Source organism: Eublepharis macularius, chromosome 3 (assembly GCF_028583425.1).
Source record: "Eublepharis macularius isolate TG4126 chromosome 3, MPM_Emac_v1.0, whole genome shotgun sequence".
Classification (NCBI taxonomy): domain Eukaryota; kingdom Metazoa; phylum Chordata; class Lepidosauria; order Squamata; family Eublepharidae; genus Eublepharis; species Eublepharis macularius.
The window spans coordinates 28802619-28816342 of record NC_072792.1 but is presented as its reverse complement, the minus strand read 5'-3'; the positions used below and the strand labels follow the sequence as shown (position 1 = coordinate 28816342).

Here is a 13724-nt window from a genome sequence, read left to right as displayed (position 1 = left end):
GAAATAAGTGGCTAAAGTGGATTTAAGAACTGCAATAGACTAGTTACATAAGGGGGAAGATTCCGGCAAGAAAAAATTTGAAAAAGTAACTTTGTAAAGAGAAGCTAGTGGGGAAATTGGATTATTGTTTACATACCTGTGGCGGAGACGAGATAATGGACTGTGAGAAAGTTTAAAAATCGCGAGAACTGCTGTGCAACGTAGGGGAACAGGAAGTACGTCAGAACTACAAAGAGAGTGGAGAGAAGGGCCCTTTCCTCAAACGCCGGAAGTAGGGCGATGCCATTTTGGAACAGGGCAAGCAGTGACTTCAATGAAAAAGGAAGTAGGCCATCTTTGAAGAAGGTAAGGGCGAGTGCTTCAGTATAAAACCATAGAGGATTCGGTTTCGTTTTCGCAGCCATGTCGGACGCTCCTCTCGGCAGGTCCGAGAAGAAGCGGGCGAGCCGCCTGGCCGGGCGGCTGATCTGTAAAGGTTAGCCCCCAGACTCTCAGGCAGGGAGTCTGAGTCCGGGGCGCGGCAGGAAGAGCCCTCTGACAGATCGAGGCAGGGGGTAAATTGCCCGTTTGTCCCTATGGAGGCCGGCAGACAAGCGCGGCACCTAGTGTGCTGCCGGGCTATGGAAAACGGCAAGGAACAGGATTAGGCGAAAGCCTGCAAGTAAGCGAAACCCTTCTGTTACTACAAGCGTATGTGAGGAGTGGGGGGGTCTGAAGGTTAGAAGACTCGGATTTCTCCCCCTTCATAGAGTCTCGGAAGATTGGCGGTTCCCCCCCCCCTAAAATGGCAGCGAAAAAGCAGAGTCCTGCTCTTGGCAAGTCAGTTACGGCTGCCTTGCAGAGGGGCGAGACGCTTGAGGAACTGGTTAAAAGAGCGGTTATGGAAGCCATAAAACCCTTTGTTGACAAGCTGAATGAAACAGATCAAAGGGTGGGCTTAATTGAAAGCGATGTGAAAGCCATTAAAGAAGCAGCGGGGGGGGGCAGAGAAGTCTGCCCGGAAAAGTGCGTCACTTACGAGAGCAACGAACAGGGAATTAAAGTTGGTGGAAAACCAGCTGATCGGACTGCAAGTGGAGCGAACACAAACCATTTTGCGTCTCCAGAATGTTAAAGAGGAGGAAAACGAGGATTTGTGGGATCTCGCCTCGGAACTCTTAGCGACACCCGCGAGGGCAACTAAAGAAGAAGTGAAAAGCGCCATTTTGGGAGTCCGTCGGGCATCTTCAAAATATGCAATGAAGCGGCAGCTGCCTCGCGAGATTGTTATCGAGTTTTCATCTAAGAGGGTCCAGGACAGTATCCTATATAATTCATACAATGCGGAATTGGACTTTCTTGGAAATAAAGTCAAGATATTGAAGGACGTTCCATTTTTAGTCCGGAAGAGAAGATTTAAGTACAAGAAGTTGGCAGCTCTTTTGAGGGAATGTGACATAAAGTACAAATGGCTACTCCCGGAAGGAATCGGGTTTAGTTATAAAGATCAAGCTCACAAGATTAATTCAGAAGATCAGCTAAGGGATTTTGTGGATAAAAATCCAGAATTTGGACCAGACACCAAGCAAAAAGAAGAGGATCTGAAGCCTGAAGGGAGGGGGGAGGCAATGAGCGCTCTGGCGGTAGCTGCGCAGAGGGAATTGCGTCCGAGGCCCAGGGGAGGGAAAAAGATTTAATTTGAACTGTAATTTGTAATTTGTATGATCAACCACTCCGTCACTACTTTATTAAGCTATTTTTTTTACTATGGCAGTATGAAGGGAAAGCATTGAAATGTAGCGTTTAGTGTTTGTAGGTTACCTTCCCCTTTTTTTCCACCCCCCCTTCCCTTTCTCTTTTTTCTCCCTTCTTTCCCTTTCCTTGTGCTATTGTAGTCTTTTGTAGTTACTGTCATTGTAGTTTTGTATGTTAGATATTGAAAAATAAAAAATTATTAAAAAAAAAAACCATAGAGAAAAAACGCCCAACATTTTGGACACTTTAAAATAGTATTTGACAAAAACAAACTGGAATTGGACTTTTAAAAATAATAGAGAGCATTAAAAAAGTGCCACGGATCTAAGGAAAAGGGCAGACTCGTGGGAGCGAAGCAGAGCCAGCCCCACGATGTCGAAGAAAGAGTGGCAAACTACGATGGAGAATCTGGACAAAAAAGTTTCAGAGGGGAATAAAGAGCTTAAGGACATGATGCAAGAGATGGCGAAAGAACTAAAAGATTTTAAAGAGACACTCAAATCGGAAATGGCAGAACTGACAAAAGGTATGGATAAAATACAAAATGACCTACAAGTTGCACAGCAGAGAGTTAACGTAGTAGAGGAAACGGTAGAAACTTTAGCAGATGCGCAAAAGACTGAAATGAGAGGAATGAGACACAGAATGGCCGTTGCAGAATGTAAACAGATGGAAAAGCAACTAAGATTTCGCGCGATCCCGGAAGTAGAGGGGAAATCAGCCCAAGACCAGATTACAGAAATCTTGGCAGACTACCTGGGGAAAGAAGAGGAAGAAATTGCAGCTTTTTTGGACGTGGCGTACAGAATCAATTCCAGATTTTCAGCCCAGAGGAAACTCCCAAGGGACATGATTGTGCAATTTACGACTAGAAACACAAGAGAATTAATTGTGAGCAAACAGTTTCAGGATCCATTAGAAGTCGATGGAAAAGTGGTGAGAATTATGAAAGAGCTGCCCAGATCGGTGATATTCGAGCGGAGGAAATACAGAGAACTGGTACAGATGTTAAAGGAACTGAAAATTAGATATAGATGGGAAATACCAGAAGGACTGGCATTTGAGTTTGGTGGAATAAGAAAGAGCATCAGATCCGGTCACAAGATGGAGACTTTTATTAGGGAAAATGAAAAGGACTTACCAAAAAGTATAAGAAAGTGATCATGGAGTGTAAAGTTATATCGTGGAATGTTAATGGACTAAATTCACCCTGTAAACGCAAGGCTACTTTCCACTGGCTATCAAAACAAAAATGCAATATAGTCTGTCTGCAAGAGACACATATTAGAAAGCAAGATGAAAAATATTTGAAATTTGTTAAATTGGGGAAAGAATTTGTTGCTGCCTCTAAAAAGAAAAAGAGGGGAGTTATACTGTATATAAAAGATGAATTGCAGCCCAGATTAGTTTTAAAAGATGCAGAAGCCAGATATTTGCCCCCCTAGTCGGAATGAGAGACAGACACAAGTGTTTGGAGAAACGGGCCGCTTTATTAAACTGAACAGCAAATCAGAAATACGGCAAGGGGCCTAACTAGCGGTACAGGTCAGGCCCTGGGGTCATTCACTGGGACCCCGCCCTGACCTGTCTGGGCGAGCACCCGCTGCCACCGGGTGCGATCCATCCCTTGAATGGCTGCAACCCGTCCTAGCCAGGCGGAGTGTATCGCCCCTGGAGAGCTCCCCCGCCCGGCCGTACGGCAGCGGGGGGAGACCGGCTTGTCCAGGGGTTCCCCACCCAAGGGCGTCTGACCTCGCAGCAGGGCCGAACGGCAGCCTGCCGCTCCTGAAAGACCCCTGTTCCCCACCAATGGGGAGGTGCCAAGGGTGCTCACCGGCCCGCAACCAATATAACCCTAACTAAATCCTGCACCCATGGCAGCTAATAATGTCGACCCCCAAACCTCTAACCATCACCTCTAACCCAGTACGAGGTAGGCGAAAAAACTTACCACCCAAAGCCAATCAGGGCAGCCAGCAAAAAATTCCTACCTGGCCCCAAGAACGGCGACCGGCTAATCCCGCACTGAATTAGGGAGTGGAGGGTGGGCCGAGCACGAGGCGAGACTGAGCCTCCGAGGGCGGAGCGGCTGGGAAACAGTCCTCTAGCTCCGCCCTCGCAGAAGCTATGCCCGGAGCAGGGCAAGCTCGTCTGTCTCCCTCCAGCCAGGAAGGCAAACGGCTGCCACCACCCCAAGGGGCTTAAGCCCCAGGGCTGGGATGGCAGCATTGCCCCCCTAGTCGGAATGAGAGACAGACACAAGTGTTTGGAGAAACGGGCCGCTTTATTAAACTGAACAGCAAATCAGAAATACGGCAAGGGGCCTAACTAGCGGTACAGGTCAGGCCCTGGGGTCATTCACTGGGACCCCGCCCTGACCTGTCTGGGCGAGCACCCGCTGCCACCGGGTGCGATCCATCCCTTGAATGGCTGCAACCCGTCCTAGCCAGGCGGAGTGTATCGCCCCTGGAGAGCTCCCCCGCCCGGCCGTACGGCAGCGGGGGGAGACCGGCTTGTCCAGGGGTTCCCCACCCAAGGGCGTCTGACCTCGCAGCAGGGCCGAACGGCAGCCTGCCGCTCCTGAAAGACCCCTGTTCCCCACCAATGGGGAGGTGCCAAGGGTGCTCACCGGCCCGCAACCAATATAACCCTAACTAAATCCTGCCACCGCAGAGGCCAAGCCTCTGCTTAGGCCTCGGCGCCCCACAAATGGCATAAAGCCAACCTCAGCCCCTGCCGCAAATCATCCAAGAAAATGCTGTTGCCTCTATAAGAGAGGTGCACCCCATCCCCTCTGTAGAGGGCAACAGACTCGGCCCGAATCTGTGGATGGGGCAAATAAATCCCCAATCCTCCTGTCATCATTTTAAAAAGGGCTCTATTGGCCATCCGCCTTGCCCTCTCAATTGCTTTATGGTCCAATGCTTCGCGCCACGCGCGACGCGGAAGCATTGCTGACCAGAAAATCAGAACACCGGGCCATCTCTTCCTGATCTCTAGGAAGTCATCCCGCGCCTGCCAAGAAAGGGCTACCCCTTTCATCAATCCCAGGTCATTCCCACCTAGGTGTACCACCAAGATATGCGGGGGAAGCGTCGTCCTCCCTTCAAATAAAAGTGGCAGCAGCCCAGACCAACGAAGGCCTCTTCTGCCCTGCCACTCGACGGTAGACCACCGGCTGAGCCCCAACTGGGACCCGATCCAGGACCTTCGGGCTTGGTGCGCCGCCCAGAAGACCATACTGTGGCCGCAGATGAGGATCCGGACCCTCTCCTGACGAACCACAGCGCCTGCAAAACAAATCAGCATGAATGAACGTTCCCCAGCGGCCTAACGTATGACGCATAAGCCCTGGAACGCCAGCGACCTACCCTCTGGATCTCCCTGCCCGAGTATCCCATGGCAGCGGCGGTAGACGCCGCCCCAATACGGAATGAGTGGGTGCCAAATTTTACCCCTTTCAAGCCCAACTTGATCAGAGCCTTGCCTGTGACTGCCCAAAATTGAAATTTGGTCAATGGTGACCCGTCCCTGTGACAAAAGAGGACACCCGTTTGCTCCCCTCGCGCCCCCACGTAGCTCCTTAAGGCTGACACTGGGCACAAGTCAGGGATGGAACAGGGGCCGAGGACCAAATCCACCCCTTTCTGCCGCTGGTCCGTCTTGGACCTGCGAATCTTGATGGTCAGCTGCTCACCCACAAACTTTACGTCCCCAGCCATAAGTGCTCGGCCTGAGCAGTCCCTAGCAGACTGCGGCACTAACTCGCTTACCCTAAGCGCCCCAAAGAATGCCAACAAAGATGCGGCATGAAACAACAGCTCCTCAAAACGCGAGCTGCAAACGCCCCCCCATGCCGCTTGCAAGCCCTCTAGGATGGCCGGAGAAATAGGCTGTCTGTCGTCCTTGGGGACGACAGACTCCCGTGACCATCCTTCCAGCATTTTTCTAATGCGGAAATCCCCCGAGGTGTCAGCCAGCCCCCTAACCTTAGCTGCGAAGGCAAGCGCTGCCAACTGGCTGCGGAGATATTTTACCCTAAGCCCTTTATTCCTTTGCACCACGCAAAAGTGTGCCACGTGCTTCACTGGGATGGGCCATAACCGGCGGAGACCTGTCTCTTGCCTAAATGCCTCAAATTGCCTTACCGCCCTGTCGTATGCCCTCCCGGTACTAGGGGCAATGGCTAACTGGATGGCCCTGGCGGCTTCGGTCTCCCAATCTTCCACAGCTCCGGCGGAACCCGGGCTGGCTCCAAATCGGCCTCGGGGGCAAGCTGTCGGAACCTGTCCATCTGCAGACGAGACAAGGCGTCTGCAACTTCATTGTTTACGCCAGGCACATGCCTGGCTGAAAACAAAATGTTAAGGTGCAAGCACCTTAGCGTAAAAGCGCGGACCAGATTCATAACACGGGGCGATTTTGCTGACAGGGAATTCACAACCTGAACCACCGCCATGTTATCGCACCAAAAGTGCACTGAGTGGTTACTAAGCTCATCCCCCCAAAGATAAACCGCAACCAAGATGGGGAAGAACTCTAAGAATGTAAGATCCCTGCGCCAGAAATCACCCTCCCAATCTACAGGCCACGGGGCAGCAGACCAGTGCCCCCTGAAATAAATTCCTAAACCCACGGATCCCGAGGCGTCTGAAGAAACTTGGAGCTCCCCTTCTAGTAAAAGCTCCTGTCTCCAAAAAGACACCCCATTAAATCCTCTCAAGAACTGCAGCCAGATCCCTAGATCCTCCCGCATGTCTTTGGAGAGCCGTATCTTGTGATGGGGCAACCGCAGGGTCCCCATGGCGCCGCAAAGACGCCGCAAGAAGGCCCTGCCTGGGGCCACTGCCTTGCAGGCAAAATTAAGGTGGCCCACCACCTGCTGTAGCTCCAGCAAGGTAACCTTACCCTTCCACAGTAGTGTGCGCAACCGCGCCTCCAAATCTACAAGCTTCTCCAACGGGAGCCTGGAGGTCTGTTGCACCGTGTCCAATTCAATGCCTAGGAAGGTCAGGACAGTTGCTGGGCCCTCGGTTTTTTCATGTGCCAAAGGCACACCCAGCTCCTCCGCCAGGCTGACAAAGCCAGCCAAAAGGCGCGCACATTGCCCTGTTGCCTGTGGCTCAACCAGGATAAAATCATCTAAATAGTGGGCGGAGTCACGGCAGCGCTGCCTGCGACGGAATGCCCACTCCAGAAATGTGCTGAAGCGCTCAAAAACCGCACACGATATTGAGCACCCCATGGGGAGGGCCCTGTCCATATAATATTGACCCTCGAAGGCAAACCCGAGGAGCTCAAAGTCCTCTGGGTGCACCGGAAGAAGACGGAATGCCGACTTAATGTCGCATTTTGCCATCTCCGCTCCCCTGCCACAGCGTCTAACGACTTTAATGGCTTGGTCGAACGATGTATAACGCACAGAGCACAAGTGCTCCGGAATTGCGTCATTGACAGACCCACCCCTTGGATAAGACAGGTGATGAATTAACTGAAATTCACCAGGAGCCTTTTTAGGGACCACCCCCAGGGGGGAAACCCGCAACTTGGGCACAGGAGGGATTGGGAAAGGGCCTAAAACTTGGCCCTCAACGCATTCCTTAGCTATCTTGGACCTAACAATATTTTCCATGCCCTGCACTGAACGCAAGTTACTTGACATGAAGGAAGAACGTGGTCCTTGAAAGGGAATGCGAAAACCTAAGGAAAACCCATCTAACAAAAATTGGGCGTCCGCCCTCCTGGGGTAATCAGCCAACATGGCCCTAAGTACCCTCAGGTTTATTGGGCTGGGGCCCTTTTCCAGTACCGGGCTGCCCCCCGTGGCCACCACCCCTTTTTCCAAAGGGCTTCTGCCTCCTGCATGCCGTAATAGCATGCGGCCCCCGGCAGATAGGGCACTCGTGGCCATAACGGCAAAATTTTCTGCTGCAGGTCCCCCGCGAGGTAAATTCGAAACAAAGCAGCCGGGGCTGAACCGACTGCCCCGCAGGCACGCGGGGACCATAAAAGGCAGCAGGTGAAGCGGCCGCTCCGGCACCCGAACGCTGAACGATGTGGCCACTGTCCGACCTATCTCCTGCCCCAAATTTAGTCGGGGTCATTAGTTGAATCCATAGATGGTGGTGCACCTGGTCCCATGGCAGGGAGGGGTTCAGGGCCGCCCGCATCCTGAACTCCTCGTCATATTGGAGCCAGGCAGCCCCGCCAAAATCAGTATGAGCGCGGTTTATTATGTCTACATACTGGAAGAACGGGGCGGCCCTCCAAGGCTGGACCCTCGCAATCACTCCCGCATAAATTAGGAAACCTGGTAACCAATTGGCCCAGGTCCTATCGATCTTGCGGCGCCTAATGCGCTCCTTGTCCCTATCTTCCAGTTCCTCCCTGTCCTTCTTCTCCAGATCCCTGAAGAGAAGGGTGAAAACATCAACATACTCCCCCCGCAGGATTTTTTCCCGCGTGGCCGGGGTAAGGTGATCTCCCAGGGGCATGGCCGTGTCCCCTACCGGCAAGGCCCTGTAAGGAACCGCCCCATAATTAGCCCAAGGTACGCCCGAATAAGGGCTCCATGTGCTAGTGCTACCCCCGGCCGGGGCAGGGGAGGAAAACCATCCTGGGGCCGCTGGTGTCTGATATGGCCCCATCTAATGTGACCACTGGGCCCAATCTGGAAGCCTCGGCCTTCGGTGGGTGATCCCTGTGCATAGGTGTTATGCGGAAGTGCGTGAGAGTCATAGGCCCAAGGCCAGGTTGTGACCTGTTGCGACCCCGAGCACTTACCCTCTGCCTCAGGCGGCTGCACAACCAGTGCCAACTGGCCCGCCTCTGCCGGCCAGCATTCCTCGACATCCGCTGATGCTGCCTCAACCGCAGGTTCCTCGGCAGCCTGGCCACTCCCAGCAGCCTCCGGAACCCCAGGGCCTCTCGAAGTTCCCTCAAGAGCGGATAAACGAGAAAGAATGTCAGATAAGGCGGCAGGTTTAGCGGCCGCCCGTACGGGCCTCTTCGCCAACTGGCCGGCCGCTAGTGGTGCCCTCAGTTGTTCCAGTGCTGCTATACGAGCTAATACCTCACGCCTAGAGGTGCCCTCATCATCCTCGTCAGAAGACAATGCAACAGCTTGTCGCTTAGGAGGGCGTGGGGCAGGCTGTTTCCCCTTAGAAATGCCTGAACCCTTTTTGGGGCCCATATTTAACAGTGCACTTAATGGACTAGGAGTTCAGAAGCAATGTAATAACCCCGCGCCCAGACACTGACTCAAAATGGCCCCCACTCAACCAGCGTGGATCAAAATGGCCGCCTAGGAACAGGACTGGCCCAAAATGGCTGCTAAGCACAGGAATCCGCACTGGCCACACTGCACCGCATTAATCAAAGGCTAAAATTATGACCACCCCCGCAGCACACCGCAGAATTGACGGGGGAGGTATTTGAAAACCGCCCTCAAAAGCTCGCCAAAAGCGTGGGTGGGGTGGGGTGGGTCGCCCGTGCCGCGCGGCTTTACGCGGCTATACCCCCCTCGCCGCAGCCGCGGCTGCAGTAAACCGCCGCCGCCGGAGGAATGGGCAAACCGCCCTCAAACCGCCCTCAAAAGCCCGCCAAAAGCGCGGGTGGGGTGGGACGCCCGTGCCGCGCGGATGTGCGCGGCTATTTCCCCTCGCCGCAGCCGCGGCTGCAGTAAACCGCCGCCGCCGGAGGAATGGCAAACCGCCCTCAAAAGCCTGCTAAAAGCTTGGGTGGGGTGGGGTGGGGTGGGACGCCCGTGCCGCGCGGCTTTGCGCGGCTGTTCCCCCTCGCCGCAGCCGCGGCTGCAGTAAACCGCCGCCGCCGGAGGAATGGGCAAACCGCCCTCAAACCGCCCTCAAAAGCCCGCCAAAAGCGCGGGTGAGGTGGGACGCCCGTGCCGCGCGGATGTGCGTGGCTATTTCCCCTCGCAGCGGCGGTAAAACCGCCGCAGCCGCGCCTACAACCCCAGCCGGAGAGAAACGGCACAGGAGAATAGGCGCGAATATGCCCCGGATGCCCTGAAGCGCGCCTCCCGGGCCGCGGATCACGGGGAATGCGGGGGCAAGAGTACCCGCCCGCCTCAGTGGGACGCAACCTCCGCGTCCACCGGGGGGGGGAGGAAAACACCCACCCGCCTATGAACACAGGGGCCCAACCGCCCCTTCCCAACCCAGACGGACTTCAGGGGCTATCCCCTACAAACCGCCCCCAGCCGCACAGGCTGGCCGTCCTGAGGCCTCGTGCCGGCGAAGAAAATTAGTCTTCCTTCGGCCGAGCACGAGGCGAGACTGAGCCTCCGAGGGCGGAGCGGCTGGGAAACAGTCCTCTAGCTCCGCCCTCGCAGAAGCTATGCCCGGAGCAGGGCAAGCTCGTCTGTCTCCCTCCAGCCAGGAAGGCAAACGGCTGCCACCACCCCAAGGGGCTTAAGCCCCAGGGCTGGGATGGCAGCACTAGCAGTGGAAATTATTTGGAATTCTAAGAAGATATTGATGATTGGGATTTATGCACCCAATGGTGCAAAAGAAAAAAAATTTAAGGACTTAGAGAAACAATTAGATGAACTGTCCTATGATCACGTAATTTTGGTGGGTGACTTCAATGCAGTTACAAACTGGGAGGAAGACAAGCAGTCTAAAGTTTCTCACAAAAAAAGAGGACTACTGCCAAAGGCGTTTTTTATGCTTAAGGAACAAGAAAGCTTAGAAGACGTGTGGAGGAGACAATACCCTAAAAACAGACAATATACATTTTACTTTGCAAGGCATTTCACACTATCAAGAATAGACATGATCTGGGCCTCTAAAGAACTGGCACTATGGACTAGGGATGTGGAGATAATGCCAAAGGTAGGCTCAGATCACAATCCAATTATGTGGAGGTTTGGGAAAAACAATAAAATAAAAGGATAGAGAATAAATGAGGACTTGTTACAAATAGAAGAAAATATCACGTTGCTGCGAAGGGAGACCAAATTTTTTATACAATACAATTTGAACAAAGAAGTGCCGACTAATAAAGTATGGGATACATATAAGGTGGTCATAAGAGGCATACTAATGGACTTGAATGCAAGAAGTAGGAGGAAAAAGGAGGAAAAGAGATCTGAAATTTTGGATAAAATAAAAGCCAAAGAGGTACATCTTAAGAAAAGACCGGGAAAAAAGAAAATATATCAGGATATTAAAATTCTGCAGGAGCAATTGACGGCAATGGACAATAAAGAACTAGAGTGGAATTTAAAGAGGATGAATCAGAGGTCGTTTGAAGGTGCAAATAAGCCCGGGAAATATTTGGCATGGCAATTAAAAAAAAGGAAGGAGAAAAAAACAATAAGTAAAATTTTAGAAGATGACAAGGTGTTTATGGACCAAGCGGCCATTAGTAGAGCCTTCTTCAAGTTTTATGCAAAATTGTATATAAAAAAAGAAGTGAGTAAAGAGTCAATAGCGGAATATTTAGAGAAGGTGACAATCCCGACAATTTCTGAAAAATGGAAAGAGAAATTAAATAAGGAAGTGACGGAAGAAGAAATAAAGGAAGCTATACAATCAACGAAAATAGGAAAGTTGCCAGGACCAGATGGACTAACGGCAAAGTTTTACAAAGTGGTGGCTATTGAACTGGCGCCCTTCCTGAAAGAAGCAATGAATGGAGCGATGCAAGATCAAAGGATTCCTGATTCATGGAATGAAGCCAACATATCGCTGATTCCGAAGGAAGGTCAAGATTTGACCAATGTTAAAAATTATAGACCAATCTCGCTGTTGAATAATGACTATAAAATATTTGCAAAGGTGTTGGCAGAGAGGTTGAAAGGATGGATGTCGGAATTCATTGCTGAAGAGCAGGCGGGATTCTTACCTAACAGACAAATTAAAGACAATTTGAGGACAGTTATAAACGCTATTGAATATTATGACAAGCACTGTGATAGAGAGGTTGGTCTTTTCTTCGTAGACGCGGAAAAAACATTTGACAATCTGAACTGGGACTTTATGTTTGCTACCATGGAGAAGTTGCAAATGGGAGAAAAGTTCATACAAGCGGTTAAGGAAATTTATAGAGACCAAAGTGCAGCAATTATAGTGAATGAGGACTTGACTAAAAAACTGAAAATCAGCAAAGGAACTAGGCAGGGTTGCCCTTTGTCTCCATTGTTGTTTATTTTGGTTTTGGAAATACTGATGATTCAAATACGTGAGGATGATACAATTCGAGGTATGAAAATAAAAGAGTTTTCCTACAAGGTCAGAGCTTTTGCGGATGATATAATGTTAATAGTAGAGGATCCAATTGAAAATATGCCAAAAGTAATAGAGAAAATAAAACTGTTTGGAGATTTGGCTGGATTTTATGTGAATAAAAAGAAGTCAAAGATTTTATGTAAGAATATGACTAAACAGAAGCAGCAAGAGCTAATGGAGATAACAGATTATGAGGTAACTAATAAAGTAAAATACCTTGGTATTGAACTGACTGCGAAAAATATAGACTTGTTTAAAAATAACTATGAGAAACTGTGGATACAAATAGAGAGAGACTTAATAAAATGGAACAAACTGAATTTATCATGGCTGGGAAGAATAGCAGCAGTAAAAATGAATGTCTTACCACGTGTGATGTTCTTGTTGCAAACTATTCCAATTATCCGTGACCCCAAACAATTTGATAAATGGCAAAGGAAAATCTCAGACTTTGTGTGGGCAGGCAAGAAACCACGAGTGAAAATGAAGGTCTTGCAAGATGCAAAGGAAAGAGGCGGCCTGCAACTGCCCAACATAAGACTGTATCATGAGGCAGTATGTCTTGTATGGCTGAAAGATTGGATAACATTAAAAAACCGCAAGTTGCTGGCCCTGGAGGGACACAAAAAAATATTTGGATGGCATGCATACATGTGGTATGATAAAATAAAAGCGGACTCTATGTTTTTGCATCACTATATTCGGAGAAGCCTCTTCACGGTCTGGAAGAAATACAAGGTGTACATGGAAGATGGAATTCCTTCATGGGTGGTTCCGTACGAAGTAATAGATCCGAGAACTGTGGATAATGAACAGCAATGCTTAACATACAAGGAGATCACACAAATACAATATTCAAAGCTGAGAATAAAGACAGAAGAAGAATTGTCTCCTTGTTATGGATGGTTTCAGTACAGACAGATCAGAGATCTTTATAATGCAGACTGCCTGAGGGGAGGTATAAGACTGGAAAATTCGGAACTAGAGGAAGTGATACTACAAGAAGGCAAGAAGGAAATATCTAAGATCTACAAATTACTTCTAAAATGGTTTACGGCGGATGAAATAGTAAAAATCCAGATGGTGAAGTGGGCAATAAACTTTCATAAAGAAATAACAATGGAGGCATGGGAGTACCTATGGAAAAACACAGTGAAGATTTCAACTTGTACGAACATTAAAGAGAATGTGTACAAAATTATTTACAGATGTTATTTAACACCAAAGAAAATTGCGCTAGGAAATACTAATATGTCAGACAAATGCTGGAAATGCAAAAAAACATGAAGGATCACTATATCATATGTGGTGGACATGTGAAGTAGCTAAGCAGTACTGGGGAGAAATAATCGAAGTAATTAATGAGATCTTACAAATACAAATAAACAAGAACCCAGAATTGTTGCTACTGAACTTGGGAATGGAAACTGTTCCAATGCAGCATAGAACATTGTTATTTTACATGACAGCAGTGGCAAGACTTTTGTATGTGCAGAAATGGAAGACACAAGAAATACCAACTGTAGAAGACTGGATTTATAAATTGCTGTACATGGCGGAAATGGACAAAATGACAAGGAAACTCAAAGATCTTGACCCAGGGCAATATATTGTTGATTGGGGGAAATTGAAACAATTTTTGGAAAAAAATGGGATGTAAAAGGAGAACTGTGGCGGTTTGAGAATTTTTAAAGAATAATGTTGGAAATGGGAGAGAGAAGGGATCTTACCATTTAG

At 49.7% G+C, this 13724-nt stretch overlaps 1 pseudogene; it reads left to right on the top strand.

Annotated features, from left to right (window-relative positions):
- The first annotated feature begins 8696 nt into the window (after positions 1–8696).
- LOC129326187 (uncharacterized protein KIAA0930 homolog) overlaps positions 8697–13724 on the top strand; it is an 86839-nt pseudogene continuing 81811 nt past the window's right edge.